General features: G+C 44.2%; 1 long non-coding RNA gene across 1 annotated transcript; it reads right to left on the bottom strand.

Moving 5' to 3' along the window:
• Positions 1 to 281: 281 nt before the first annotated feature.
• On the bottom strand, positions 282 to 14,404 carry LOC137368651 (uncharacterized). The gene is made up of 3 exons (XR_010974800.1): positions 14,216 to 14,404; positions 13,650 to 13,774; positions 282 to 533 (listed from the first exon to the last, which is right to left on the bottom strand). It is a non-coding gene; the product is annotated as an uncharacterized lncRNA (long non-coding RNA).
• Positions 14,405 to 14,870: the final 466 nt, after the last annotated feature.

Here is a 14,870-nt window from a genome sequence, read left to right on the forward strand (position 1 = left end):
CTAGGTATCTAGATAATTGACAAATTATGTAAGTTTGTATTATTGGACCAAGTCTGCTGTAGGTGCTTTTACAGTGTCTAAGTACAAAAGTATCAACATTAATTCCTGCCTCCATCTTTAAAGGGGTGAGGCTTCTTAAATTTCAGTAGTTTCTTTGATTCCATAGATTTAGTTATTGAAAAAATCAAATAGATCGCTAAACACTCCCACTAATTATTAAAGTATCTGCGACCTTTACAGTTCGACAATCCTGCATATGAAGTAATAAAGTACTGAAGATATATTTAGCTGCTGTTTTTATTGCAGTACTAGGTGAAGCACATGTACTCAACACTCATGTTCTCATTTGATTTGAAGTACACAAAAATCGTAAGAGTCCTGTGCATCTGAAAATTCTCTTCCTTTCCAGCCACAGCTCCATAAGTGTATGCACTCAAGTGATGGTGGCTTTAAACACCCTCTGGTCTCTGAGGCAGGCATAAGCCATAAAGCTCCACCTGATTCAAGAATTCTTCTGATTTCCACTCGACAGCCTGAAATACACAAGATTAAATGGTTACTTACAACAAACGTGAATTCCAGTAGTATAATCATCTGATTTAAGTTAAAGATAAACAACTTTTAACCAAGTACAAAGTGTGTGGGGGGGGTGGGGGGGGGTGGGTGAGGGGGATATTGTAGGAAAAAAGGAGGCTGCTCCTTGATTGATTGAAAAGACTGCTGCTTAATTGACTTACAACCACCAGTTTCTTTTCAAATTCCCCAGGCACACAACACTCAAGATGTCACAACTAAAGAAACATGCACATGAAAGTGTAAATAAAGATATGGCACAGAGCTGCAAGGGCTGAATCTGGCCTACAGGCTCTTTCTTGAACATCTCTTACTTCGCAGTTCTGCTAGAAAATACAAAAATCATTGGCAACCAGATCCTGAGAACAATGGGAAAGACGTTCTGGTCGCCTCATTATAGGAAGGATGTGGAAGCTTTAGAGAGGGTGCAGAGGAGATTTACCAGGATGCTGCCTGGACTGGAGGGCATGTCTTACGAAGAAAGACTGAGGGAGCTAGGGCTTTTCTCATTGGAGCGAAGAAGGATGAGAGGTGACTTGATAGAGGGGTACAAGATGATGAGAGGCATAGATAGAGTGGATAGACTTTTTCCCAGGGTGGAAAGGGCTATCACCAGGGGGCATAATTTTAAGGTGATTGGAGGAATGTTTCGGGGAGATGTCACAGGTAGGTTCTTTACACAGAGAGTGGTGGGTGCGTGGAATGCGCTGCCAGCGGTGGTAGTAGAAGCAGATACATTAGGGACATTTAAGCGACTCTTGGATAGGTACATGGATGATAGCAGAATGAAGGGTAGGTAGTTAGTTTGATCTTAGAGTAGGTTAAAGGTTCGGCACAACATCGTGGGCCGAAGGGCCTGTACTGTGCTGTACTGTTCTATGTTCTATATCCGAGATGACAATAATGCGGTTGCTGCAGGGGACCTTGAGGCAACTGGGTCTAGTATCATGCAGTAGTAGGGGCTCCCAAGAATAAATTCTGAATAACTCCTTAGAAGTGGAGGTGCAAAAAGCAAAGCCATCTTGCCACAAAGGAAAAAGGCTCCTGACCAAGCATTGGGTCTAGAAAGTCCACAGTGGCGCAGTGGTTACACTGCAGCCTCACAGCTCAAGGGACCCAGGTTCGATTCTGGGTACTGCCTGTGCGGAGTTTGCAAGTTCTCCCTGTGACCGCGTGGGTTTTCGCCAGGTGCTCCGGTTTCCTCCCACAGCCAAAGACTTGCAGGTTGATAGGTAAATTGGCCATTGTAAATTGCCCCTAGTGTAGGTAGGTGATAGGGAATATGGGATTACTGCAGGGTTAGTATAAATGGGTGGTTGTTGGTCGGCATAGACTCGGTGGGCCAAAGGGCCTGTTTCAGTGCTGTATCTCTAAATAAATAAAATAAAAAAATTGGTGACACTGCCCGTTTTACAAGTGTGCGGCTGAAGTTCACCGCCCATCATATTTGTACAGGTATCAAAAGAGGCATCCAGGGCTCATGTCTGAAACAAGCATCTGATCCTTTGCATACGCAAAGGATGGGCCTAATTCCTGTTTGATGTCTTCATTATTGACTTGGTTTGCCCTGAATAGACCAGTGCTGCTGGCTGTGTCCAGAACAAAACGGCACTGCCTGTACTCTTAAACTATTGCAAAGCAAGTTTTAAAAAAATACTCAGCTGAATGTGGAATTGGGAGGTGCAGGAGTGTTGCTTATTTTCCACCCCCACCCCCAATCGCTGCCTTGACACTCACTTCTCTTGGTCATGCCTTTTCTCCCTGTCGTTCCCCCTCGATCTCTTCCAGCTGCCCCAATCCTTCTCTCTCCCAGTTGATACTTAACCTTCCTCTTCTCTCCTAGTTACCCCCTCTCTTCCAATTACCCCCTTCCTCTTCCAGTTGCCAATCTCCCTCCCTCTTCTGATCATCCCACTCACTTCCAATCACAGCCCTCCCTCCCTACAGTTCCTCTCTCCTAGTGAAAATCCCCCTCTACTGGTCACCCTTCCTTGCTGCTGATCGTTCCTCTCCTCCCGAATGCTTCCTGATCTTACAAGGCCTACCTGAGAAGCCTACCAATTAGGCTGCGGCCCAAAATTCTAATGGTCTTCACTGGAGAACTGCCTGGGGACAGCCAGCAGGCATCTGTAGCTTGCTGTTCCGATGTAACTGAGGCATTAGGCCCAATATCAAGTGAGCCTGGAGCCTGCACATTTCGGCACAGGGGTGGATCCCTGTGCTGCATTCTAGAAACAATTTCTAGACTTTACAATTTAAAGCCTGCGCAACTGTGTAAAGCTACATTTTCTTTTCAACAAAATTTTTAAAAATTCTTTCACAGGATATGCCTAAGGTCAGCATTTATTACCCATGCCTAATTGTCATTGAGAAGATGGGGGCTCACCACCACCATCTTGAATAAAACTGAGTGGCTTTCTATAGGCCATTTCAGAGAGCAGTCTAGAATCATCCACATTGCTGTGGGTCTGGAGTCACATATCATCCAGATAAGGCAAGGATGGCAGATCTCTTTTCCAAAAGGACATTAATTAACCAGACGGGTTTTTACAACAATCCGGCAGTTTCGTGGTCACCATTATGACACTGTCTTTTTATTCCAGCTATTACGTAACTGCACTGAGTGCGGCTTGAAAGCACAGTGTGTGAAGTCAGAGTTTGGTGAGTGAGGGAGTTTGGTGAAGAGGGAGCTACAAATTAATTCAGAAAAATAAATATTATTTAATTAACACAATAAAGAAGGATAAAGAGCAGGCCTGTGAGGGAGCTAACCAGTCTGTGGGTTCTGAGCTGACCGACAGCATTCCACGGAAAATCAAGCGACGTCATTGGGAATCAGGTAAGTGGTTGGTTGGTGAGTATTTTTATTTTTCTTACTTTTTTTTACTTATATTCTCAGCTTGTGATATTCATTAGTAGCAGAGCTTATTTGCAGTAGCAGGGTTTACTTGTAGTAGCAAAGTTTATAATTTAATAGATAGAGGAATGGCAGGGCTGCTCCAACCTCTGGAGTGTACATCCTGTGCTATTTGGGAACTCCAGGACATTTCTCAGGTCATGGATAACCATATGCTGAGGGGATGCTGAGACCAAGTGGGCCCACATCAGAGACGCCATCTATGAGTCAGCTTTGACCACCTACGGCAAAAGTGCGAAGAGAAATGCAGACTGGTTTCAATCTCATAATGAAGAGCTGGAACCTGTCATAGCCTGCATTAGACCTTCCAAAATGCATTACCTCACATTTGTCCGAATTAAACTCCATCTGCCATTTCTCCGCCCAAGGCTCCAACCGATCTATATCCTGCTGTATCCTCTGACAATCCTCATCACTGTCCGCAACTCCACCAACCTTTGTGTCGTCCGCAAACTTACTAATCAGACCAGCTACATTTTCCTCCAAATCATTTATATATACTACAAACAGCAAAGGTCCCAGCACTGATCCCTGCAGAACACCACTAGTCGTATCCTTCTATTCAGAAAAGCACCCTTCCACTGCTACCCTCTGTCTTCTATGACCGAGCCAGTTCTGTATCCATCTTGCCAGCTCCCCTCTGATCCCATGTGACTTCACCTTGGGCGGCACAGTGGCGCAGTGGTTAGCACCGCAGCCTCACAGCTCCAGCGACCCGGGTTCAATTCTGGGTACTGCCTGTGTGGAGTTTGCAAGTTCTCCCTGTGTCTGCGTGGGTTTCCTCCGGGTGCTCCGGTTTCCTCCCACAGCCAAAAGATTGCAGGTTGATAGGTAAATTGGCCATTATAAATTGCCCCTAGTGTGGGTAGGTGGTAGGGGTATGTGGGGACAGGTGAGGATGTGGTAGGAATATGGGATTAGTGTAGGATTAGTCTAAATGGGTGGTTAATGGTCGGCATGGACTCGGTGGGCCGAAAGACCTGTTTCAGTGCTGTATCTCTAAATCAAAAAAATCAAAACCTTTTGTATCAGTCTGCCATGAGGGACCTTGTCAAAGCTTTACTGAAGTCAATACATAGATAACATCCACTGCCCTTCCTACATCAATCATCTTTGTCACTTCCTCAAAAAACTCAATCAAATTAGTGAGGCACGACCTCCCCTTCACAAAACCATGCTGCCTCTCGCTAATAAGTCCATTTGTTTCCAAATGGGAGTAAATCCTGTCCCGAAGAATCCTCTCTAATAATTTCCCTACCCCTGACGTAAGGCTCACCGGCCTATAATTTCCTGGATTATCCTTGCTACCCTTCTTAAACAAAGGAACAACATTGGCTATTCTCCAGTCCTCTGGGACCTCACCTGTAGCCAATGAGGATGCAAAGATTTCTGTCAAGGCCCCAGCAATTTCTCTCCTTGCCTCCCTCAGTATTCTGGGGTAGATCCCATCAGGCCTGGGGACTTATCTACCTTAATGCTTTGGAAGATACCCAACACCTCCTCCTTTTTGATAATGAGATGACTGAGACTACACTCCCTTCCCTAGGCTCATCATCCACCAAGTCCTTCTCCTTGGTGAATACTGATGCAAAGTACTCATTTAGTACCTCGCCCATTTCCTCTGGCTCCACACATAGATTCCCTTCTCTGTCCTTGAGTGGGCCAACCCTTTCCCTGGTTACCCTCTTGCTCTTTATATACGTATAAAAAGCCTTGGGATTATCCTTAATCCTGTTAGCCAATGACTTCTCATAACCCCTTTTAGCCCTCCTGACTCCTTGCTTAAGTTCCTTCCTACTGTCTTTATATTCCACAAGGGACTCGTCTGTTCCTAGCCTTCCAGCCCTTACGAATGCTTCCTTTTTCTTTTTGACGAGACTCACAATATCCCGCGTTATCCAAGGTTCCCGAAATTTGCCAAACTTATCCTTCTTCCTCACAGGAACATGCTGGTCCTGGATGCTAATCAACTGACGTTTGAAAGACTCCCACATGTCAGATGTTGATTTACCCTCAATTTACCCCAATCTAAATTCTTCAGTTCCTGCCTAATATTGTTATCATTAGCCTTCCCCCAATTTAGCACCTTCACCCGAGGACTACTCTTATCCTTATCCACAAGTACCTTAAAACTTATGGAATTATGGTCACTGTTCCCGAAATGTTCCCCTACTGAAACTTCGACCACCTGGCCGGGCTCATTCCCCAATACCAGGTCCAGTACGGCCCCATCCCTAGTTGGACTATCTACGTATTGTTTCAAGAAGCCCTCCTGGATGCTGCTTACAAATTCTGCCCCATCCAAGCCCCTAGCACTAAGTGAGTCCCAGTCAATATAAGGGAAGTTAAAATCACCCATCACTACAACCTTTACATCTTTCCAAAATCTGTCTACATATCTGCTCCTCTACCTCCTGCTGGCTGTTGGGAGGCCTGTAGTAAACCCCCAACATCGTGACTGCACCCTTCCTATTCCTGAGCTCCACCCATATTGCCTCGCTGCATGACCCCTCCGAGGTGTCCTCCCGTAGTACAGCTGTGATATTCTCCTTAACCAGTAATGCAACTCCCCCACCCCTTTTACATCCCCCTCTATCCCGCCTGAAGCTTCTAATTCCTGGAACATTTAGCTGCCAATCCTGTCCTTCCCTCGACCAAGTCTCTGTAATAGCAACAACTTCATAGTTCCAAGTACTAATCCAAGCTCTAAGTTCATCTGCCTTACCTGTTATACTTCTTGCATTGAAACAAATGCACTTCAGACCACCAGTCCCACTGTTCTCCGCAACATCTCCTTGCCTGCTCTTCCTCTTAGTCTTACTGGCCTTATTTACTAGTTCCCCTTCATTTATTTCACTTGCTGTCCTACTGCTCTGGTTCCCACCCCCCTGCCACACTAGTTTAAACCTTCCCGAGTGACGCTAGCAAACCTCTCAGCCAGGATATTTGTGCTCCTCCAGTTTAGATGCAACCCGTCCTTCTTGTACAAGTCCCATCTGTCCCTGAGGAGATCCCAATGGTCTAGATATCTGAAACCCTCCCTTCTACACCAGCTGTTCAGCAACATGTTTAGCTGCACTATCTTCCTATTTCTAGCCTCACTGGCACGTGGCACAGGGAGTAATCCCGAGATTACAACCCTAGAGGTCCTGTTTTTTAACTTTCTGCCTAACTCCCTAAACTCCCCCTGCAGGACCTCATCACTCTTCCTGCCTATGTCGTTGGTACCGATGTGTATCACAACCTCTGGCTGTTCACCCTCCCCCTTCAGAATGCCCCCTGTCCGTTCAGAGACATCCTTGACCCTGGCACCAGGGAGGCAACATACCATCCTGGAGTCTCTTTCACGTCCACAGAAGCGTCTATCTGTGCCCCTGACTGTAGAGTCCCCTATAACTATTGCTCTTCTGCACTTTCTCCCTCCTTTTCTGAACAACAGTGCCAGCCGTGGTGCCACTGCTCTGGCTGCTGCTGTTTTCCCCTGATAGGCCATCCCCCTCAACAGTATCCAAAATGGTATACTTGTTAGAGAGGGGGATAGCCACAGGGGATTCCTGTACTGACTGCCTGCCCCTTCTAGCGGTCACCCATCTATCTGCCTGCACCTTGGGTGTAACCACTTCTCTAAAACTCCTGTCTATGACACTTTCTGCCACTTGCATGCTCCTAAGTGCATCCAGTTGCTACTCCAACCGATCTATGCGGTCTGTGAGGAGCTGCAACTGGGTAAGGAGCTACTTACCCTCGTGTTTGCCATCACCGTCTTTTTCCTCGGATGGTGATGGCAAACACGAGGGGACATAGCTTCAAGTTGAGGGGTGATAGATATAGGACAGATGAGAGAGGTAGTTTCTTTACTCAGAGAGTAGTAAGGGCGTGGAACGCCCTGCCTGCAGCAGTAGTAGATTCGCCAACTTTAAGGGCATTTAAGTGGACATTGGATAGACACATGGATGAAAATGGAATAGTGTAGGTCAGATGGTTTCACAGGTCGGCGCAACATCGAGGGCCGAAGGGCCTGTACTGCGCTGTAATGTTCTAATTCTAATTCTAATACTTCCTGCAGATGTAGTTGCCCGGAACGCTGGAAGCTTCATGGACTTCCCACATCTCACAGGTGAAGCACTTCACCCCTCTAACTGACATTTCTAGCACTGATTAGTTAATTAATATAAAATAAATAAATACTTATTAAATCCTTACTAAATTATGATACACTTAACTATATGGTCCCGAGTGCTAGATTCCTACTATAAATATTAAATGCTAACTAAATACAGTAATCTCCTTCCTCTGGTTTAGTTACTCTACTTATTAATTCGTTAATTAGTGTTTTAATCAATTTTTATCAGTTTTATTTTCAAATTCGGTACAGATTCCCTACCAGCCAATCAGGTCACAGCTTTCCTGTGACGTCACTTTTTCAGGGTTTTTTTCCCCCACCCGAGGTAACTTACCGCTCTGGAACTCCGCCCTCCGAGTCTGCTCCGAGAATCCCCGAGGTAAGTTTTTTATACTTACCGCTCTGGAACTCCGCCCTCCAAGTCTGCTCCGAGAATCCCCGAGGTAAGTTTTTTATACTTACCGCTCTGGAACTCCGCCCTCCGAGTCTGCTCTGAGAATCTCCAAGGTAAGTTTTTTATACTTACCGCTCTGGAACTCCGCCCTCCGAGTCTGCTCTGAGAATCTCCGAGGTAAGTTTTTTATCCTTACCGCTCTGGAACTCCGCCCTCCGAGTCTGCTTCAATGCAAGTAGTATAGCAAATAAAGCAGACAAGCTGAGGGCATAGACAGACACGTGGCAGTATGATATCATAGCTATTACAGAAACATGGGTTAAGGAGGGACACGAGTGACAGCTCAATGTTCCTGGTTACAGGGTTTTCAGACACGATGGGGGGGGGCAGGATAAAAAATAGAGGGGGGGTCAATTTTGGTCAAAGAAACAATTACAGCTGTGAGAAGGGCTGATATGTTAGAAGGATCATCAAATGAGGTCATATGGATTGAGCTAAGGAACAAAAAAGGAGCAATCACACTGCTGGGACTGTACTATAGACCCCCAAACAGTCAGAGGGAGATAGAAAAGCAAATATGTAGGCAAACCTCAGAGAAGTGAAAGAACAATAGGGCAGTAATAGTAGCAGATTTTAACTACCCCAATATTAACTGGGATAGTTTTAGTGTGAAAGGAATTGAGGGAGCAGAATTCTTGAGGTGCATTTAGGAGAACTTTTTTGGCCAGTATGTAGAAAGTCCAACAAGAGAGGGCACAGTTTTGGACTTAGCTTTAGGAAATGAAGCCAGGCAGGTAGAAAGAGTGGAGAGCATCCTGGTGTGGTGATCATAATTCAGTTAGCGTTAACATAATTATGGAAAAGGACAAAGATAGAACAGAACTTAGAGTTCTCAATTGGGACAAGGCCAATTTTACCAAGCTAAGGAGTGATGTAGTGAAAGTGGACTGGAAACAGCTACTGGAAGGTAAATCAGTGTCAGAGCAGTGGGAGTCATTCAAAGGGGAGACTCAAGGGGTTCAGAGTAAACATGTTCCAACAAAGAGAAAGGGTGGGCCCCCTAGATGTCAAGGAGCTTAAAGGGTAAGATAAGGCAGAAAAGGAAAGCTTATGTCTGACACCGAGAAGGCAATACTATGGAAAACTGAGAGGAGTATAGAATTTGGAGGGGTGAAATCAAAAAGGAAACTAGGAAAGCTAAGAGAGGGCATTAAAGAATATTGGCAAGCAAAATCAAGATGGACCCAAAGATGTTTTATCAATACACTAAGAATAAGAGGATAACTAAGGAAAGAGTAGGGCCCATAAAAAAACAAAAAGGTAAACTATGTGTACGGTTGGAAGATGTTGGTATAGTTCTTAATGAATACTTTGCGTCTGTCTTCACAAAAGAGGGGGACGATGCAGATATTGTAGTTGAGGAGCAGTGTGGAATATTGGATGTGATAGACATAGGGAGAGAGAAAGTATTAATGGGATTAGCATCAATGAAAGTGGATAAATCACAAGGGCTGGATGAAATGTACCCGAGGCTGTTCAAAGAAGCCAGGGAGGAAATAGCAAATACTCTGACCATCATTTTCCAGTCCTCCCTGGTGTGGTGCCGGAGGATTGGAGGTAATGCTAAAAAAGCTAATGTTGTACCTTTGTTTAAAAAGGAAGTGAGGGATTGACCAAATAATTACAGGCCAGACAGTCTAATCTCAGTAGTGGGCAAATTATTGGAATCAATTCTGAGAGACAGGATAAACTGTCACTTAGAAGGGCACAGATTATTTAAGGATAGTTAGCGTGGCTTTGTTAAAGGAAGGTCGTGCCTGACTAACTGGATTGAAGTTTTTGAAGAAGTAACAAGGAAGATTGATGAGGACAGTGCAGTTAATGTGGTCTACATCAATTTTAGTGGGCTTTTGACAAGGTCCCACATAGTAGACTGTTTAAGAAAAATAAAAGCCCATGTGATCCGGAGAAATGTAGCAAGCTGGTTACAAAATTGGCTCAGTGGCAGAAAACAAAGGGTAATTGTTAACAGGTGTTTTTGCAATTGGAGGGCTGTTTCCAGTGGTGTTCTGCAGAGCTCTGTACTCGGTCCCTTGCTTTTTGTGGTATATATTAACGATTTGGACATAAATGTAGGGGGCATGATCAAGAAATTTGCAGATGACAAAAACCTGCCATGTGGTTTATGGCGAGGAGGATAGCTGTAGGCTGCAGGAAGATATCAATGGACAGGTCAGGTGGGCAAAAAAGTGGAATTCAACTCGGAGAAGTGTGAGGTGATGCATTTGGGGAGGTCAAACAAGGCAAAGGAATACACAATTAATAGGAGAGTACTGAGAGGTGTAGAGGAAGTGAGGGAACTTGGAATGAATGTGTACAGATCCCCGAAGGTAGCAGGACAGGTCGATAAGGTGGTTAAGAAGGCATATGGAATCCTTTCCTTTATTAGCCGAAGTATAGAATATAAGAGCAGGGAGGTTTTTTTGGAACTATATAAATCATTAGTCAGGCCACAACTTGAGTACTGTGCGCAGTTCTGGTCAACTCATTACAGAAAGGATCTAGACAGGGTACAGAGGAGATTTATGAGGATGTTGCCAGGACTGGAAAAATGCAACTATGAGGAAAGATTAGACAGGCTGGGGTTATTCTCCTTGGAACAGAGGAGGTGGAGGGGAGATTTGATTGAAATGTACAAAATTTGAGGGGTCTAGTGGGGGAATTTTGAACTAGGGGACATAGTTACAGAATAAGGAGGCACACATTTAAAACTGAGATGCGAAGGAACTTCTTCTCTCAGAGGGTGGTGAATCTCTGGAATTCTCTGCCTCAGACAGTTGTGGAGGCTAGGTCACTAAATGTATTTAAGGAGGAGGTAGGCAGATTTTTGAAATCTTGGGAGTTGAGGCCTGAGTTGACAGATCAGCCATGATCTTATTGAATGGCGGGGCAGGCTTGAGGGGCTGATTGGCCTACTGCTGCTCCTATTTCTTATGTTCTTATGGATAGAGTGGATGGGAAGGGCCTATTTACCTTAGCAGAGAGGTCAGTGACTAGGGGGAATAGATTTAAGGCGTTTTATAAGTATATTAAGGGCGTGGATAACCAGGAAAAGAGTAGGGCCCATTAGGGACCAACGTGGCAATTTGTGTGGAGCTGGAGGACGTAGGTGAGGTTTCAAACGATTACTTTTAGTCTGTGTTCACTATGGAGAAGGACGATGTAGGTGTAGAGTTCAGCAAGGGGGATTGTGATATACTCAAACAAATTGGCATTGAAAGGGAGGAGGTATTAGCGGTTTTAGTGGGCTTAAAAGTGGATAAATCCCCAGGCCCAGATGAGATGTATCCCAGGCTGTTATGTGAGGCAAGGGAGGAGATTGCGGGGGCTCTGACACAAATTTTCAAATCCTCTCTGGCCACAGCAGAGGTGCCAGAGGACTGGAGGACAGCGAACGTGGTACCATTATTCAAGAAGGGTAGCAGGGATAAACCAGGTAATTACAGGCCAGTGAGTCTAACATCAGTGGTAGGGAAACTATTGGAGAAATTCTGAGGGACAGGATTAACCTCCACTTGGAGAGGCAGGGATTAATCAAGGATAGTCAGCATGGCTTTGTCAGGGGGAGATCATGTCTAACAAACTTGATTGAATTTTTCGAGGAGGTGACTAGATGTGTATATGAGGGTAAAGCAGTTGATGTAGTCTACATGGACTTCATTAAGGCTTTTGATAAGGTCCCGCATGGGAGCTTGGTTAAGAAGGTAACAGCCCATGGGATCCAGGGCAATTTAGCAAATTGGATCCAAAATTGGCTTAGTGGCAGGAGGCAGAAGGTAATAGTCGAGGGTTGTTTTTGCGAGTGGAAGTCTGTGACCAGTGGTGTACCACAGGGATCAGTGCTGGGACCCTTGCTGTTTGTAGTGTACATTAATGATTTAGACGTGAATATAGGAGGCATGATCAATAAGTTCGCAGATGACATGAAAATTGGTGGTGTCTTAAATAGTGAGGAGGAAAGCCTTAGATTACAGGACGATATAGATGGGCTGGTAAGATGGGGAGGGCAGTGGCAAATGGAATTTAATCCTGAGAAGTGTGAGGTGATGCGTTTTGGGAGGACTAACAAGGCAAGGGAATATACAATGGATGGTAGGACCCTTGGAAGTACAGAGGGTCAGAGGGACTTTGGTGTACTTGTCCATAGATCACTGAAGGCAGCAGCACAGGTAGATAAGGTGGTTAGGAAAGTATACGGGATACTTGCCTTTATCAGCTGAGGCACAGAATATAAGAGGAGGGAGGTTATGATGGAGCTGTATAAAACGCTAGTTAGGCCACAGCTGGAGTACTGTGTACAGTTCTGGGCATCACACTGTAGGAAGGATGTGATTGCACTGGAGAGGGTGCAGAGGAGATTCACCAGGATATTGCCTGGGCTGCAGCATTTCAGCCATGAAGACAGACTGGATAGGTTAGGGTTGTTTTCCTTAAAGCAGAGAAGGCTGAGGGGGGACCTGATTGAGGTATACAAAATTATGAGGGGCATAGATAGGGTAGATAGGAAGAAACTTTTTCCTTTAGCGGAGGTGTCAATAACCAGGGGGCATAGATTTAAGGTAAGGGGCAGGAGGTTTAGAGGGGATTTGTGGAAAAAATTTGTTACCCAGAGGGTGGTTGGAATCTGGATCACACTGCCTGAAGAGATGGTAGAGGCAGATACCCTCACAACATTTAAGTAGTATTTAGATGAGCACTTGAAATGCCATAGCATTCAAGGTTACGGGCCAAGTGCTGGAAAATGAGATTAGAATAGATAGGTGCTTGATGGCCAGCATGGATATGATGGGCTGAAGGGCCTGTTTCTGTGCTGTCTAACTCTATGACTCTGATAGAAAGATTAGAGGGGAGATGAGAAAAAATCTTTTCACCCAGAGGGTGGTAGGGGTCTGGAACTCACTGCCTGTAAGGGTAGTAGTGGCAGAAACCCTCAACTCATTTAAAAGGTGTCTGGATATGCACCTCAACTGCTGTACCCTGCCAAATGCTGGAAAGTGGAATTAGGTTGGGTGGCTTGTCTTTCGGCCAGTGCAGACACGATGGGCCAAGTGGCCTCTTTCTGTGCCGTAAACTTTCAATGATTCTCTCTGTGATTCTCTGAATTTAAGTTCCCCAGCTGCCATGGTGGGATTTGATCTCGTGTCCAGATCATTAGTCCAGGCCTCTTAATTACTAGTCCAGTAACATAACCACTACTGTACATCACCCCTCCCGCCTCCCCCCCCCACACCCCAAAAAAGAATGTTAAAGTTAGGATAAACTTCTCAGCACCAAACTTTCTGGGCAGACTCCAGATAAGAACATTTGACCTGAACTAACACATAATAAGGAAATGGATTCTATCAGTACTGACATGACTGTGTAAAACTAAAATCCATCATTAAAATGAATTGAAAATGGAGCTTGATTCTGAAATGGAGTCTAATACAGCCAAAATGTTTTTTAAAAACATAAATTGATAAACCAATTCACTATGACAAATTATTTAATAACATCACCTAATTTGATTTCAGCAGGAAAGCCCTTTATAAATTTTACACAATTATGAAAATAATTTGTGCTGCTCATTTTTCTATACGTACCTTGTCAATTATATTGGACAATTCATCATTTCCTGTGTAGTGTGTGTCTAACAAAAGCAATTTTTGGTCGGTCTTGTCTTCATTCACTGCCACCCCCAAGATAATGTACGCCCTAGGTTCAGCAACTGTTTCATTCAGTACCAACAGCAAAAAAGTCCGAAGATCAGAAGTTAATGAATCAATACATAAATTTAAAAATGTCATCATGAGGTTCTATATGTTTTCTGTAGTTAGGCAATGAATTTGATTAAATTTAATTTTTAAAACAAATACTAAAGTTAGTCATAAGACTAGTATTGTGTTTTCTTCAAAACACCAGACTTTAACTTTTTTTAAAAATCAGGAACTGCTAAATAAAATTTCTGTTCCTGTGTGGCTGAACATTCATTGCTTCTCTAGAATAACTGCTGCTTATTTTTATGCAAAAGAGCTATTTGAAATATATTCAATTTGTATACCACATAATAAAAGAGCTCTCATTCACATTACACAATTTACTAGCCACGTTTTCATCCAGAATTTTAAAAATGTTCAAAAGTTGTGGAAGGGTAAAATCACAAACTTACAAATCGCAACTGGAGTTCCTTGCTCTTCAAAATGAGTACTAAGATCTGGGTGTTGCTCAACACCTATCCTGTAAAAATTAAAGCATTTAATTTCCTTTCTTAATACACAGGGCCGTGTTCTTTGAAGACAAAAAGGACATGTACACACATGCACCTGTTTCAGTTGAACAAAATAAGTGACAGCCCTTCGCTAGTTGATTCCTCAGGGCAATGCTTTGACCAATCAGAGTCAAGCTGCCTGGTTTAAATTTAAAACAAAGCTTGACAGTCAACTGTCAGGCACCGTAAACTGGTGCATTCTCTGTGGCAACGCCTCTACCAATCAGAGTTCACTTGCCAACCAATCAGCACTCTCTTCCCATGCAGTATAAGTTGTTGTTTTCCCTTACATTGGTTATTCTTGCGTATTGTCCTGATGAGTGCAAGACGAAAAGCTTCGACAACATGTCTCTATTTTCAGCAATTTCCTTTCTATGAACTTTGTTATTTTTGGGAAAGAAAGCAGCAATCATGAAGGAGGAAGTGATATATCTGGGCTTGGGAGTGGGAAAAGAGCATCTATTGGAAGGGACAGAACGAGAGATCAGGGTTTGGGGAGTTCAGATCGTCACTTGCGGCCAGAGGGAGAGATAGGCCACAATTGACAGAGGAGAGC

This window comes from Heterodontus francisci, chromosome 4, assembly GCF_036365525.1.
Source record: "Heterodontus francisci isolate sHetFra1 chromosome 4, sHetFra1.hap1, whole genome shotgun sequence".
NCBI lineage: Eukaryota > Metazoa > Chordata > Chondrichthyes > Heterodontiformes > Heterodontidae > Heterodontus > Heterodontus francisci.